The sequence below is a fragment of the Sorex fumeus genome, unplaced genomic scaffold (genome assembly GCF_029834395.1).
Source record: "Sorex fumeus unplaced genomic scaffold, SorFum_2.1 ptg000073l, whole genome shotgun sequence".
NCBI classification, from domain to species: Eukaryota; Metazoa; Chordata; class Mammalia; order Eulipotyphla; family Soricidae; genus Sorex; species Sorex fumeus.
In genome coordinates this window covers 16,973,563-16,988,288 of record NW_026606130.1, presented here as the reverse complement: position 1 = coordinate 16,988,288, position 14,726 = coordinate 16,973,563, and the positions used below count along the sequence as shown (strand labels likewise).

At 40.7% G+C, this 14,726-nt stretch overlaps 1 protein-coding gene across 3 annotated transcripts in view; it reads left to right on the top strand.

Moving 5' to 3' along the window:
- The window catches only part of NBDY (negative regulator of P-body association), a 112,730-nt gene extending 98,403 nt beyond the window's left edge, over positions 1-14,327 (top strand). Inside the window, exon 2 of one of the 3 annotated variants that reach the window (XR_008794616.1) lies at positions 13,991-14,327. The gene's annotated coding sequence lies outside the window, so the exon portion shown is untranslated. The remainder of the gene's footprint in view (positions 1-13,990) is intronic. The other 2 variants (XR_008794615.1, XM_056130140.1) reach the window with 2 other exon arrangements.
- The last annotated feature ends 399 nt before the right edge of the window (positions 14,328-14,726 follow it).

The window sequence follows — 14,726 nt, the reverse complement described above, 5'->3', positions numbered from 1 at the left end:
CTCTTTCTCCTTTTGGGCATTGTGTTTTGCAATACAAATACTAAAAGGTTATCAGATTATCTTAACTTATGTTTAGAACTCAGTTCTTGTCCAGAGTGATAAATTCCAGCTATTATTGTCATACTAGTCCCTTCTCTATCTATCTAACCTACCCTCTGCCCCCCACACACTTGTGGGTTTTTTTTAAATAATGTAGGAGTACTGCTATTTGTTCAGCCATTGATTAAGCTGATTGAATTAGGCATGAACTCCACATTACTTTTTAAAAAAAATTTTATTAGTGAAACACCATGAGGTACAGTTGTAGACTTACAAGTTGTTGTGCTTGGGTTTCAGTTATACAATGATCGAGTACCCATCCCTCCACCAGTGCCCATTCTCCACCCCCACCAATCCCAGTATCCCTCCCACTCCTCCCATCCCCCATCCTACACTGCCTCTGTGGCAGGGCATTCCCTTTTGCTCTATCTCTCCTTTTGACTGCTGTGGTCTGCAGAAGAGACATTGGGTGGCAATCATGTTCTGTCTATAGACTACTTTCAGCATGCATCTCCCATCCTGGGCGGATCTTTCCAGCACCCTTTATTTGGTGCTCCCTTCTCTATCTGAGCTGCCTTTGCCCCTACAGTGTGCGGCTGGCTTCTAAGCCATGGAGTGAACAATCTGGTATTTATCACAGCTACTGTTGGGTGTTAGTCTCTTATTTTGTTACTTTATGTTATCCAGATGAATGCTATCTTTCTATGTCTGTCCCTCTCTTTCTGACTCATTTTGCTTAGCATGATATTTTTACATACAAGTACCACTTGTATGTAAATTTCATGACTTCATTTTTTCTAACTGCTACATAGTACTCCATTGTGTAGATGTACCAAAGTTTCTTTAATCAGTCATCTGTTCTCGGGCATTCAGGTTTTTTCCATATTCTAGCTATTGTAAAGAGTGCTGCAATGAACAAACATGTGCAGATGTCACTTCGACTATACTTTTTTGCCTCTCTGGGGTATATTCCCAGGAGTGGTATTGCTGGGTCAAAAGGGAGCACAATAGAAACAGTGACCAAAATACAAAGACAGTCTACAGAATGGGAAAGGATATTCTCCAAATACACATCCGACAAGGGGTTGATATCAAGGATATACAATGTACTGGTTGAACTCCACAAGAAGAAAACATCCAACCCCATCAAAAAGTGGGGCAACGAAATGAGCAGAGACTTTCTGAAAGAAGAAATCCGAATGGCTAAAAGGCACATGAGAAAATACTCTACATCATTAATCATCAGGGAGATGCAGATCAAAACAACAATGAGATATCATTTCACACCACAGAGACTGGCCCACATTCAAAAGAACAAAAGCAACCTGTGTTGGCGTGGATGTGGTGAGAAAGGACAAGTTCTAGGACACTTGGGTTGTTTCCAGATTTTGGCTATTGTGAACAGTGCTGCAATGAACATATAGGTACAGATGTCATTTCTACTGTGCTTTTTGGCGTCCCCAGGATATATTCCCAGGAGTGGTATTGCAGGGTCATATGGAAGCTCAATTTCTAGGTTTTGAAGGACTGTCCATATTGTTTTCCAGAAAGGCTGGACTAGTGTGCATTCCCACCAACAGTGAAAGAGCGTCCCTTTTTCCCCACCTCCATGCCAAAACTGTTTGCTTTTGTTCTTTTGAATGTGTACCAGTCTCTGTGGTGTGAGATGATATCTCATTGTTGTTTTGATTTGAATCTCCCTGTTGGCTAGCGATATGGAGCATTTTTATGTGCCTATTGGCCATCTGTCATTCTTTTTTAAGAACTTCTGTTCATTTCTTCTCCCCATTTTTTGATGATGTTGGAGGTTGTTTTTCTACTAGTGTACAATTCTACTAGTGTCTTGTATATCCTGGATATTAAGCCCTTATCAGATGGGTATTGTGTAAATATACTTTCCCATTCTGTGGGCCCTTTCTGTATTTTGGTCACTGTTTCTTTTGAAGTACAGAAGTTTCTTAGTTTGATGTAGTCCCATTTGTTTATGTTTTCTTCCACTTGCATGTTCAGTGCTGTTTCGTACTTAAAGATTTTTTTAGCTTCAATGTCGTGGAGAGTTCTGCTTACATATTCCTCTATGTACCTTATGGTTTCATGTCTGGTATTGAGATTTTAATCCACTTTGATCTGACTTTTGTGCCGGCATTAGACAGAGGTCAGGGTTCATTTTTTTTTTTTTTTGCAGGTAACTATCCAGTTTTCCCAGTACTACTTGTTGAAGAGGCTTTCCTTGTTCCACTTCACATTTCTTGCTCCTTTGTCAAAGATTAAGTGATCATATATTTGGGGGTCTGTGACAGAATATTAAACTCTGTTCTATTGGTCTACAGGTCTGTTTCTAGTTCCATACCATGCTGTCTTAATTATTACTTCTTTGTAGTACAGTTTGAAGTTGGGGAGGGTGAATCCACCCATCTTTTTGCCAAGGATTGTTTTAGCTATTCTTGGGGAGTTATATAATAGCCAGTCGTCTGGGCGGGCAGGGACCCAGGGAGGAACAGCCCAGGCCCTCTGCCACCATGCAGCCTGGAGATTTAGTCCTGGAACCCACATACCTGGGCCTTGCTTGTCAAGGTTCTTGATCACCGGGATTCCATCTGGAGTAGGTAGGGGGACTGCACATGCTCTATTTGGGGTACCCTGGTGATATTGGCTCAGTATGGTGCTCAGAGAGATCGCTGGCACTGTGGTGTCTTCTGGGACTTTCTGCTGTGTCTCTGAACCAGGGCTGTTGGTGTGCCAAGATTGCGCCCAGAGGCAAATTGTGGACGTGACAGCCAGTGTTCTGGGTGGATGGGGACCTGGGGAGGGAGATCTCGGGTCCTCTGCTGCCATGCGGCCTGGAAATTTAGTCCTGGAACCCACATACCTGGGCCTTACTTGTGAAAGTTCTTGGTCACCAGGAATCCATCCAGAGTAGGTGGTGAGACTGCACCTGCTGTATCTGGGATATCTGGGTGATATTGGCTGGGGCCCAGAGAAACCTCCGGCACTGTGGTGTCTTCCGGGACTTGCCTCTGTTTCTCTGAGCCAGGGCTGTTGGTGCGTTAAGATATACATTACAAAGTTTTCAGCAGACTATATCTTGGTGAGGTCCATCCTGAGATGGTGGAGTCAGGCTTGGGATATGGCGGCAATTTTGGTCTGTGGAAGCAAGTGGCTGCCAGGGACTCTGCTTGGGTGTGCACAGGCCAACCCACACCCTCCAATTTACTTCAGTCTGTTCAGCCATGTATCGTTCCAAGCTTAACTGCAGCTTTTGATCTCTTTCGAGATTTATTTAGGGGTCTCTAAGACAAGGCCAATAGTAGAGCTTACAGGGTGGCCCTGGAGTTGTTTCGTGGGGGTGACTGCCACTGCTTCCATGTGTATTGGGAAGTGGGGGAGGTAGCCCATCCCAACTCGGAGTAAGCTGGAGGGGTTTTGTGGGTGTGAGTCCCACAAACCTAACTTGTGACCATTTAATTTCTTAGCAAACTTGTTCCCAAGTTGTTGGGGTCTGTCCAAAGGCACAGCGGCAATTTTGGGATATCAGGAAACCTGAAGGCAACATCAGGCTGCTGATACATTCGCCCCACAGGTACAGGCTGACTTGTTGGCAGCACCATACCCCCAACACTTGTGGTTTATTCCAACCATTGACCAGTACTCCTAGCCCCCCTTTTCCCTGGCCATTTATATTAGCCTTCTACTATATATATTTTATATACTACAAATGAATGCAGTCATTCTATATTTCTTTCTCTCCTTCTGTCTTATTTCACTCTGCATGATACTCTTCATGTCCATCTATTTTTAGACAAATTTCATGACTTCATTTTTTCAGCTGCATAATATTCCATTGCGTAGATATGTCATAGTTTCTTTATCCATTAGTCTGTTCCAGGAATTCAGGTAGTTTCCAGATTCTGACTATTGTGAATAGTGCTGCAATGAATATAGGAGTCCAGATAGTGTTTCTGCTGTGTGTTTTTTGTCCCCTAAGGTATATCCTCAGAAGTATTTCTGTGTCAAATGGGAGCTCAATTTCTATTTTTTTGAGGAATGTCCATATTATTTCCCAAAAAGGCTGGACCAGTTGGCATTTTCAACAACAATGAAGGAGAATCCCCTTTTCCCCATATCCAAGCAAGCACTGGTGGCTCTTGCTTTTTTGGATGTATGCCATGATATCTCTGTTATTTTGATTTGCATTTCCCTGATGGTTAACGATATAGAGCATTTTTTTTTGCTTTTTTTTTGGGTGGGGGTCACACCCAGCGATGCACAGGGGTTACTCCTGGTTCATGCACTCAGGAATAACTCCTGCTGGTGCTCAGGGGAACATATGGGATCCTGGGAATCAAATCTGGGTCGGGCTGCATGCAAGGCAAACGCCCTACCCTCTGAGCTATCACTCCAGCCCCCAGATATAGAGCATTTTTTCATGTTTGGCTATTTAAATCTCTTCTTTGAGAAGTTTCTTTTCATTTCTTCTCCCCATTTTTATGGGGTTGCATGTTTTTTTCTTGTAAATTTCAACCAGTGCCTTCTATATCTTTGATATTAACCCCTTATAAGAAGAATTTGGGGTGAATAACATTTCTCATTGCATAAGCTGTTTTTGTATCTTGGTCACTGTTTCTTTTGAAGTGCAGAAGCTTCTTAGTTTATTGTAGTCCTATTTGTTTATCTTTGTTTCCCACTTGCTTGGTCAGTGGTGTTTCATCTTTGAAGATACTTTTAACTTCAGTATCGTGGAGGATTTTGCCTACCTTTTCTTCCATCTATTTTATGGATTCTGGTCTGATGTTGAAATCTTTACTCTCTTTTAATCTGACTTTTGTTCATGACAGTAGATAGAGGTCTGAGTTCATTTTTTTGCATGTAGCTGTCCAGTTTTGCAAGCACCACTTGATAAAGAGGATTTTCTTGCTCATCTTCTTATTTATTGCTCCCTTATTAAAGAATAAATGATCATATATTTGACAGTGTGTGTCAGGATATTCAACCCTATCCCATTGGTCTTCAGGTCTGTCTTTATTGCAATACCATGCTGTTTTAATTATTACCTCTTTTTAGTACCTCTTTTTTTACATTGGGGAAGGTTATGCCTCCAATCTTCTTTTTTCCCCAGAATTGCTTCAGCTATTCGTGGAGTTTTATTGGTCTATATGAATTTCAGATGTGTTTGATCAGTTTCTATGAAAAATGTGCCCTACCCGCTGTGCTATTGCTCCAGCCCTGATACTTGATTTTCTGAGGCATGATTGTGAATGGGATTTTTTAAAAAATTTCACCTTCTTGTCTTTTATTATTTGCATATAGGTATGCCATGAACTTTTGTGTCTTGATTTTGTAACCTGGCACTTAACTATACAAATCTCTTGTTTCTGGAAGTTTTTGGTTTTTAGGGTTTTTTTAGTATCATGTCATTTGTTCTTTTGGAATCCACCTTGTTGATTTCTGCTTTTAAATTTTATAATTTCTTTCCTCCTTCTTGGATTGGGCTCCTTTTGTTGGTCATTTTCTAAGATCTTAAGCTGTGACATAGAGATATTTATGTGGGCCCTTTCTCCTTTCCTGATAAATCCTTCCAGAGTTATAAAGGTTCCTCTTAACACTGCTTTAGCTGTGTCCTAGAAGTTCTAGTAGCTTCTGACCTCATTCTCATTTGTTTCCAGGAATCTTTTGATTTCTTTCTTATTTGATTTCTTCTCTAACCTACTAGTTGTTGAGCAATCAGCTGTTTAATTTTTAGGTGTTTGTTTTGATTCTACTTTTCAGTGCATCGTGATCTGAAAAGATAGTTGATACAATTTCTATCTTCTTGATTTTTATTATCAGCTCATGATAGATTAACGGGACTAAAAATCCTCAACAAAGTACTGGCTCCGAAGGAAAAAAGTGGAAGAGAGAGGGCTAGTAGATATATATACAGGGCTTTTCATTCCCCCAAATCCAAATAAACATTGCACATGGAACATTTTCCACTGTTTCTTTCAGCTCATTAAGCATCCTCACCATTGCATTTCTTAATTCTTTATCAGAGAGATTATGCATGTGGGTACTCCCTGCTGAAGCATCAGGACTTTATCATCATTCACACCTCATGGTGGAAGACTATGCTGATTCCCCGTGATGCTGTAGTGATATGGAGGTGAATCCCTCCCATTCACTATATGTGTTCCTCACTCACTGTCAGGGAGGACTCTGGGTGAGCTCAGTTGATGATGGTGTCCTTTTTCCCCTTCAATGATGTTACTTTGCTCTTTGGTGCCCATGTGTGTCTTATGTGGGGTCTTTAGCACTGATTCAGAGGATGTGTACAGATTCTTGTGCTCACTCTATTTTGGCATGTTTGGGGAGTATTTTGATTGGAATAGTCTTGTGGCATAATGTGGTTGGGGTAGTCAGGCTACCCTTCTAAGAATTCAGTATAGGAGGCTGAGATATGGGTCCAATGCACGATGAAAATGGAAATTAACTGGTGGCCTCGTGAGCTGCTACCAAGAAGCCACACCCCCATCGCCTGTGTACCTGTGGGGGTAGAGGCCCTGTTGGCACTCATCTTGGGGGTTACAGTTGGAGTCCTACTTCTGGACCACTTCTAACACTTCAGGTTTAGAATGCCTCTCGCCTAGGCATTCTGTTAAGCTGATTCTGAGGTACTTAATTTTCTGAGGGACATTGTGATCGGGATTGTTTCTTTGATAGATTTTTTAAATGGAATCATTGTGAGATAGTCCCTTACAACGCTTTTTATGATTAGGTTTCATTCATACAGTGTTCCAACACCCATTCCTCCAGTATACATTTCCCAGCACCAGTGTCCCTAATTTCCCATTACCTCCTCCCTTCAAGCCTGCCTCTATGGCAGGTACTTTTCTTCTCTCTCTCTCTTCTCTCTCTCTCCTTTTGTACATTGTAGTTTGCAATACAGATACTGAAAGGATATCATACATATGCCTTTTTACCTACTTAAAAATTTTTTTTACAATTTTGTTTCCTTTACCTACTTATAACACTCAGTTCAATGTGATTATTTCCAGCTATTATTGTCATACTGGTTCCTTCCCTATCTTACCTACCCTTCACCCCACACACATTTGTCATGGATTCCAATCCTTGATATCACTTTCTTTTCTTTCATTATTTGCATATCGGAAAATTGTGACCTTTTGTGTTTTAGTTTTGTAGACTGTGATTTTGCAAGTCTTTTGTTTCTACAAGCTTTTTGGTAAAGTTTTCTAAGAATTTTCTATGTATACTGTCACAAGCTAATGTCCGAGCTCGCAAAGCTGTGCAGAGAAGCGATAAAAGAAGACCTCAAAGAGGTAAGAGCAGCGGTGTTTGCTGATGTGGCAGAAGTCAGGAAAAGAATTTGCCACACCTGCCTGTCCTTCACCAACTACAAGACCAAGATGACTGCCCTCAGACGTCCTGGTGGATCTATCACATCTTCCAGAAGGGCAATGAAAAAAGTTATCCATGACTTATATTCGGATCTCTTCGATAGCTACATCCACCTGCTGACATAACAAATTCTGCAGGATGGACATGTCGTTCCCAGTGTTCTCCCTTCTGAAATCCGACACACCACTTTGTCAATAAAGAAGCATACAACACCCGGTCCAGACAAGTTCAGACGCAAAAACCCGAAGAATATGCCATCAGTACTCATCAATACACTAGCTCAGCTCTTCACACACTACCTGTCTGAATGCAAGATTCTGTCCCAATTGAAAAACAGCAGGACCGTTCTACTGTACAAGAAGGGAGACATCCATGACATAGGCAACTATTGCCTGATCTGCCTGTTGTCCATCGTCTATAAGTTATTCACTTGAGTCATCCTGAATAGGATTTACAGAACACTAGATGAAGGACAACCATGTGAGCAAGCCGGGTCTGAAAAGGATTCAGCATGATCGACCATATCTACTCGGTGACCAAGCTCATTGAAGTTTCTCAGGAGTTCAAGATGTTGCTCTGTCCAATGTTCATAGATTTAAAGAAGGCCTTTGATTCTGTTGAGACCGAAGCAGTCATCAAAGCCCTAGCCAAACAGGGCATTCAAACTCAATACATCAGGATCCTCTGTGAGCTGTATTGCGGATTCACTTCCAGGATCTCACCATTCTACAGGTAGGTGATCATTGACGTCAAGACAGTGGTTCAGCAAGGCGATATCATTTCACAGAAACTCTTCAGTGCCACCCTCACGAATGTCATGTGACACCTGGAATGGGAAGGAATGGGAGTGAAGATAGACGGTCAGCAACTACAGCACTTCCACTTCACTGATGACATTGTTCTAATAACACCAAACATCAGCCAAGCAACACGAATGCTGGCCGACTTCAACCATGAGTGTGGAAAGGTCGGACTGCAGCTGAATCTCACAATGACAATGTTCATGAAAATTGTACTAGTTCCTGACGTTCCATTTGCTCTCAAGAGAACGAACATCTATGAATGCAGCAGTTATGTGTACCTAGGTCAAGGACTCAACATGTCGAATGACCTGGCACCTGAGCTGTTCAGGAGGAAGAGAGCTATGTGGAACGCCTTCAAGAGTGTCGAATAAGTTGTTAAGAGGATGAATAAACTCCAGCTCCAGGCACAATATTTTGACTCCGCTGTTCTTCCTGCACTAACATACGCCTCAGAGGAATATAAAAACAGGATAAGAACGCTATTCGGGTCTCCCAAAGAGAAATCGAAAGAGCTATGCTTGAAATATCACGTTTCACTCAAGTGAGAGAAGGAATCCAGAGTTCCGACTTCCGTCGACGATCAAGAATCAGGGATGCTGTCTCGTTTGCCAAGGCATCGAAAATCAGATGGGCTGGACACGCAATGCAATTTGGAGATGACCGCTGGACTAGAGCTGTTACTGACTGGATTCCACAGGACATCAAAAGAATGCCTGGCTGCCCGCCTACGAGACTTCTTTGTCAAAACCCTGAACAAGCGTCTGGAACAATAGCACAGCAAGTAGGGCGTTTGCCTTGCATGCCGCCAACCCAGGTTCGATTCCCAGCATCCCATATAGTCCCCTGAGCACCGCCAGACATAATTCCTGAGTGCAGAGCCAGGGGTAACCCCTGTGCATTTCCGGGTGTGACCCAAAAATAGCAAAAAAACCCCTAAATGAATGGTTTGAAGCTCTTCATGTTCTTGGAGTGAGCAGACACCATTAGGCTACACTAGCATGTGACAGGGATGAATGGAGACATTACTGGTGCCCGCTCGAGCAAATCTAGCAACAGGGTGACAAGTGATACAAGCGCTACGAGTGATACTGTCATGCCATTTGCGAATAGTGAGAGGTTGACATATTTTGTTTTATTTTGTTTTTATTTATTTAATTGAATCACCATGATAGAACATTACAAAATTGTTTACGATTGCATTTACGTCATACAATGTTCCAACATCCATCCCTTCAATATAATTTTCCAACATCAGTGTCCCCAGTTTCCCTCTCACTCCTTCAAGCCATCCCCCATCCCAGAGAACCCAGAGAGACACCAGCACCCTATTGTCACAGCTCCTAAGCTCCTTAAGTGACAGAGCTGATGACTATCAGTAGAAGGATAGAAAATTAGATAGAAAATTTAAGTAGAAGCTCATTAATCTCAGTGAGTGAGAACAACTACATAGCAGCCTCAAATTGCACCTCACAGCTCAGTAAATCCTCAGGCCATGAGTTTAGCAACCATTACAAGATATATTGTATATATATATATATATATATATATATATATATAGTAACAAGCAATATCAAGTAAATTATTTTGTGCCCAGGCTTGGGGGGAGGGTGGGAAACTGGGGACACTGGTAGAGGGAAGGGCGCATTGTTGGTTAGACTGGTGTTGGAATATTGAATACCTGAATGAATCAGCTGTATTTGGACAGCGTAATAAATCATGGTGTTTCAAGTTTCTTTTTTTTTTTTTTTAAAAAAAACAACTCTCCAGTAAACCCAGGTGACCATGAATTTTATTATTGGAAATATTCTTAATTAGAGATTCGGTTTCCTTGCTTGTGATTGGCATGTTCAGGCTTTCCACTTCCTCCTTGTTGAGTTTATCCCGTTACTATTTTGTTTCAGTCAATGTGTTTTTTCAGTTTGTGAGCATAAGCTTTGTGAAGTTCACTGACCTGTCATTTGAAGCATAGATGTTGGTAAGAGTTAGGTAAGTACTATGCCTGTCATGTTATGTCTGCTACTAGACTTTTTGTCTAGTTCAGTTCCTCACCTTGGGCAGACATGTGGATCCTTCTTTTTTTTTTTTCCAAAATTACTCCCGGCTTTATTTTTTTAAAGTTGTTCACAATAATTTATTACATTCAATATTTCAACACCAATCCTGACACCATTACACCATCCCACCATCTTTATTTTGAATTTTTTCACCATCACCCAAACCTACCCCCAAAGCATGTACTAAAAAAGTTATTTTGTATTGCTTGTTATAAATAATACACTAACAATGATCCAAAAAAGTTTCCTTGGAGTAAAGTGTGTGAAGTGTTATCTCTCATCCTAGAGCCCTTGTATAAGTGATTACTAACATGTTACAGGTTGCCTCTTGTGTGCTAATATACATATATTCCTTCGAAAATTACAACCCATCATTGCAGTGTGCTATTCTTGGTACATCAATGGGGCCGAGTGTGAGATGTTGCACTGCTGCTGATGTAGCCACAGGCTCCAGGAATTCTAAAAATTTAAATAGGGTGATACAGCTAAAGTTACATTTTTAACTGGATGGTGACTTTGGGGTGCGGAGGCAAACTCTGTGCTGTGTTGCTCTCTTTCTCTTCTGAGATTTATTTGTGATTCTCTGGATCATGGCCGTTAATGAGCTTATATGGCATCAGAGGCAGTTCTGGATCTTTCTGTCTTCTGTGAAGAAGTTTGTTGGAACACTGGAGATGAGTGTTCTCAATTTCTTGAAACTTTTTCTTCTGGGACTACAACTTGCACAGCTAAGGTCCTTCTAAGTAGGATCAATATGTTGTATTGGCTTTGTAGCCTGTGTTTTTGGCAGCTACCATAATTTAGCTCTGAAGGCATAGAGACAAAGGAATCTACCTGTAGTCCTTTTAAAATTTCTGGGATTTACCTGAGACTTTAACAGGTTATTAGAGGCAAAGAGTAGTAGAAAAAGGTCTTTTGCACAGTGGTGGACGAATATTGGCTGTTTGGTTATGGTGTGTTGTGGTAACATTGTACTTGTAAACATCTAAACATACACACTCAAATAAAAATACTTTGAAAACGTTTGCGTCTAGTTGTCACACCTGGTTTTTGGCACAAAAGGAACTATTTTATGCATATTGGGAAAGCACACTGGGGTCCTGGTAAATCTAAAAGTCTTGACTCTTCTGCTTGATCTCTAATTTATCCTGTGGTGACTAGACAGCCCTTTGTTTTTCTTACTCACTAACTGTAGCTCTGACCCCCTTATCCCTATTCTACCAATGCCCCTGGCATTTGTGCACCCAGCTGTAAATATGCAGGCACCTGAATTGATCACGTATCTTCTGTGATATATTTAAATGACTTATATGAGATAAAGAGTTACTTTCTGGTTGTTTTAATATCTCCCTATTGTAGTACATTTATTATTGTGCTATATATGTTTTATATACATTTAATATATATATTTTAATTTATTTTTTATTAGTGAATCACCGTGAGGTACTGTTACATACTTAAAAACGTTTTTGTTTGCATTTCATTCAATGATCGGTTACCCATCCCTCCACCAGTGCTCATTCTCAACCACCAATGATCTCAGTATCCCTCCCACCCACCCCCACCCCCTACCCCTCCCCACCCCACCTCTGTGGCAGGGTATTCCCTTTTCTTATCTCTCTCCTTTTGGGTATTGTGGTTGGCAATAGAGGTATTGAGTAGTCATCCTGTTCGGTCTATAGTCTATTTTCGGCAGCTTCCAAACCAAGAGGGTCCTCCCAAGCACCCTTGACTTGGTGTTCCCTTCTTTGTCTGAGCTGCCTTTTCCCCCAGCATGTGAGACCGGCTCCCAACCCAAGCGGGTCGTCCCAGCACCCTCTCTGTCTGAGCTGCCTTTTCCCCCAGCATGTGAGGCCGGCTTCCAAACCGTAGGGCAAACCTCTGGCCCTTATCTCTATAATTCTTGGATGTTAGTCTCCTATTCTGTTACTTTATATTCCACAGGTGAGTGCAATCTTTCTATGTCTGTCTCTCTCTTTCTGACTCATTTCGCTTAGCATGATACTTTCCATGTAGTACCACATGTATATAAATTTCATGACTTCATCCTTTCTAACAGCTACGTAGTATTCCATTGTGTAAATGTAGCAGAGTTTACTTAACCAGTCATCTGTTCTCGGGCACTCGGGTTTTTCCAGATTTTGGCTATTGTAAACAGTGCAGCAATGAACATACAAGTGCAGATGTCATTTCGACTATACTTTTTTGTCTCTCCAGGATATATTCCCAGAAGTGGTATTGCTGGGTCAAATGGGAGCTCAATTTCTAATTTTTTTTGAGAATCGTCCATACTGTTTTCCGAAAGGGCTGAACCATTTGGCATTCCCACCAGCAGTGAAGGAGAGCCCCTTTTTCCCCATATCCAAGGCAACATTGGTTGCTTTTGTTCTTTTGGATGTGGGCCAGTCTCTGTGGTGTGAGATGGTATCTCATTGTTGTTTTGATCTGCATCTCCCTGATATTTAGTGATGTAGAGAATTTTCTCGTGTACCTTTTAGCCATTCTGATTTCTTCTTTGAGAAAGTTTCTGTTCATTTCATCGCCCCGTTTTCTGATGGGGTTGGATGTTTTCTTCTTGTGGAGTTCGACCAGTGCCTTGTATATCCTTCATATCAGCCCTTTATCAGATGGATATTGAGTGAATATCCTTTCCCATTCTGTGGATCGTCTTTGTATTCTGGTCTCTGTTTCATTTTGTTTATATTCTTTTTTTATTAGTGAAACATCATGAGGTACTGTTGTAGACTTACAAACTTCCATGCTTGGGTTTCAGTTATACAATGATAGAGTACCCATTCCCTCCACCAGTGCCCATTCTCCACCACCAATGATTCCAGTAACCCTCCCATCCTCCCACCCAATCCCCCCCCCCACCCGCCTTTGTGAAAGGGCATTCCCTTTTGCTCTCTCTTTCCTTTAGGGTGTTGTGGTTTGCAATAGAGGTATAGAGTGGCCATCGTGTTTGGTCTATAAACCACTTTCAGCATCCATCTCTCAAATATTTAATATATTTATATATTTTATATAGATATATATTTACATAGAAAATTATTAAGACATTAAATGGATTAAAAAACATTTGCATAATAGATAGCATAACTTATATATAAAATTTCCTTTCTAAGACTTTATATTACTGTAGGTACTATACCTATGTATATGTTTGAATACATCAAAAATCATTTACAAAATATTGGTACTTATTTTTTTCTGGACTAATAGGAATGGAGAGGCACCAGTTTGGCAGGAGTAATTTTTTCTGTGATGTTTGTATTATATAGTTTAAGTGCATATACATATTTCTATAAAAATGCATGATTTCTAAAGAATATAAGGATATGTTGATGGGAAATGGGGAAAGAATGAGACGAGTTGATTGCTTATGAATGTCATGAAAACAAACACAAAATTAGGTATCTTATGAAAATATTCTTATGGTATTGGAAACACTTAGTCTGTATGATGGATGAATAATTTACTGTGACAGATAGATATGTAAGATACAAAGCATGGTACTAGTTGTCTGTATTCTACTATTTGGTTTTAATCTTCATGAAGAAACATTTTAATATCATTTTGTTCCTTGTAAACTGCCTACAATGGAAAATTAAGAGTATTTTTTACTAACATATCTGATTTGTATGGCAATTGTATTTATCAATATAAATTAACAAATTGTCCTATTTTTATATCTTTCAGTCCTATGATGTTATCAGCTTGACTTCATCATCTGGATTTGGAGAATTCTGAGATATGACCAAGATCAGACTAGTCCTCTAAGATTGAAGTGCAAGGCAAATGAATCATGGTGAACTCACCACAGCAAATAATGCCTGTGATATGGAACCATAGCAGAAAATCAGTGTTCTCTTTTGGTGGCACCCAATACTTGCTGTATAACTTTGAATTACTATAAATACATTAAGATCCCAATAAATTTTGTCTCTCATTTCTGTGTTAGATCTGTATGACTACTAGCTAGTAAATTATGACTTTTCACTATGATTTTCATAATGACTCAAGATATGAAATATTATTAAAACAGTTATTTTGTTGTTGTTCTGAAATTTCAGTTAAGTGTGAGCAGGAGGAGAAAAAAATCTAAAGAATTAAGTCTTAGCACATTCTCTTAACTTTTTTTTTTTGCTTTTTTGGGTCATAACCGGTGATGCACAGGTTATTCCTGGATCTGCACTCAGGAATTACTCCTGGTGGTGCTCGGGGGACCATATGGCATTCTGGAGTCAGCCCGGGTCGGCTGTGTGCAAGGCAAACACCACATGGCTCCAGCCCCCTCTCTTAGCTTTTATTGTCTGCTTTTTTGTTATTGTTTTTGGATCCACCTGACAATGCTCAGAGGTTACTCCTGGCTCTGCACTCAGGAATTACTCCTAGCAGTGCTCAGGGGATCATATGGGATGCTGGGGATTGAATC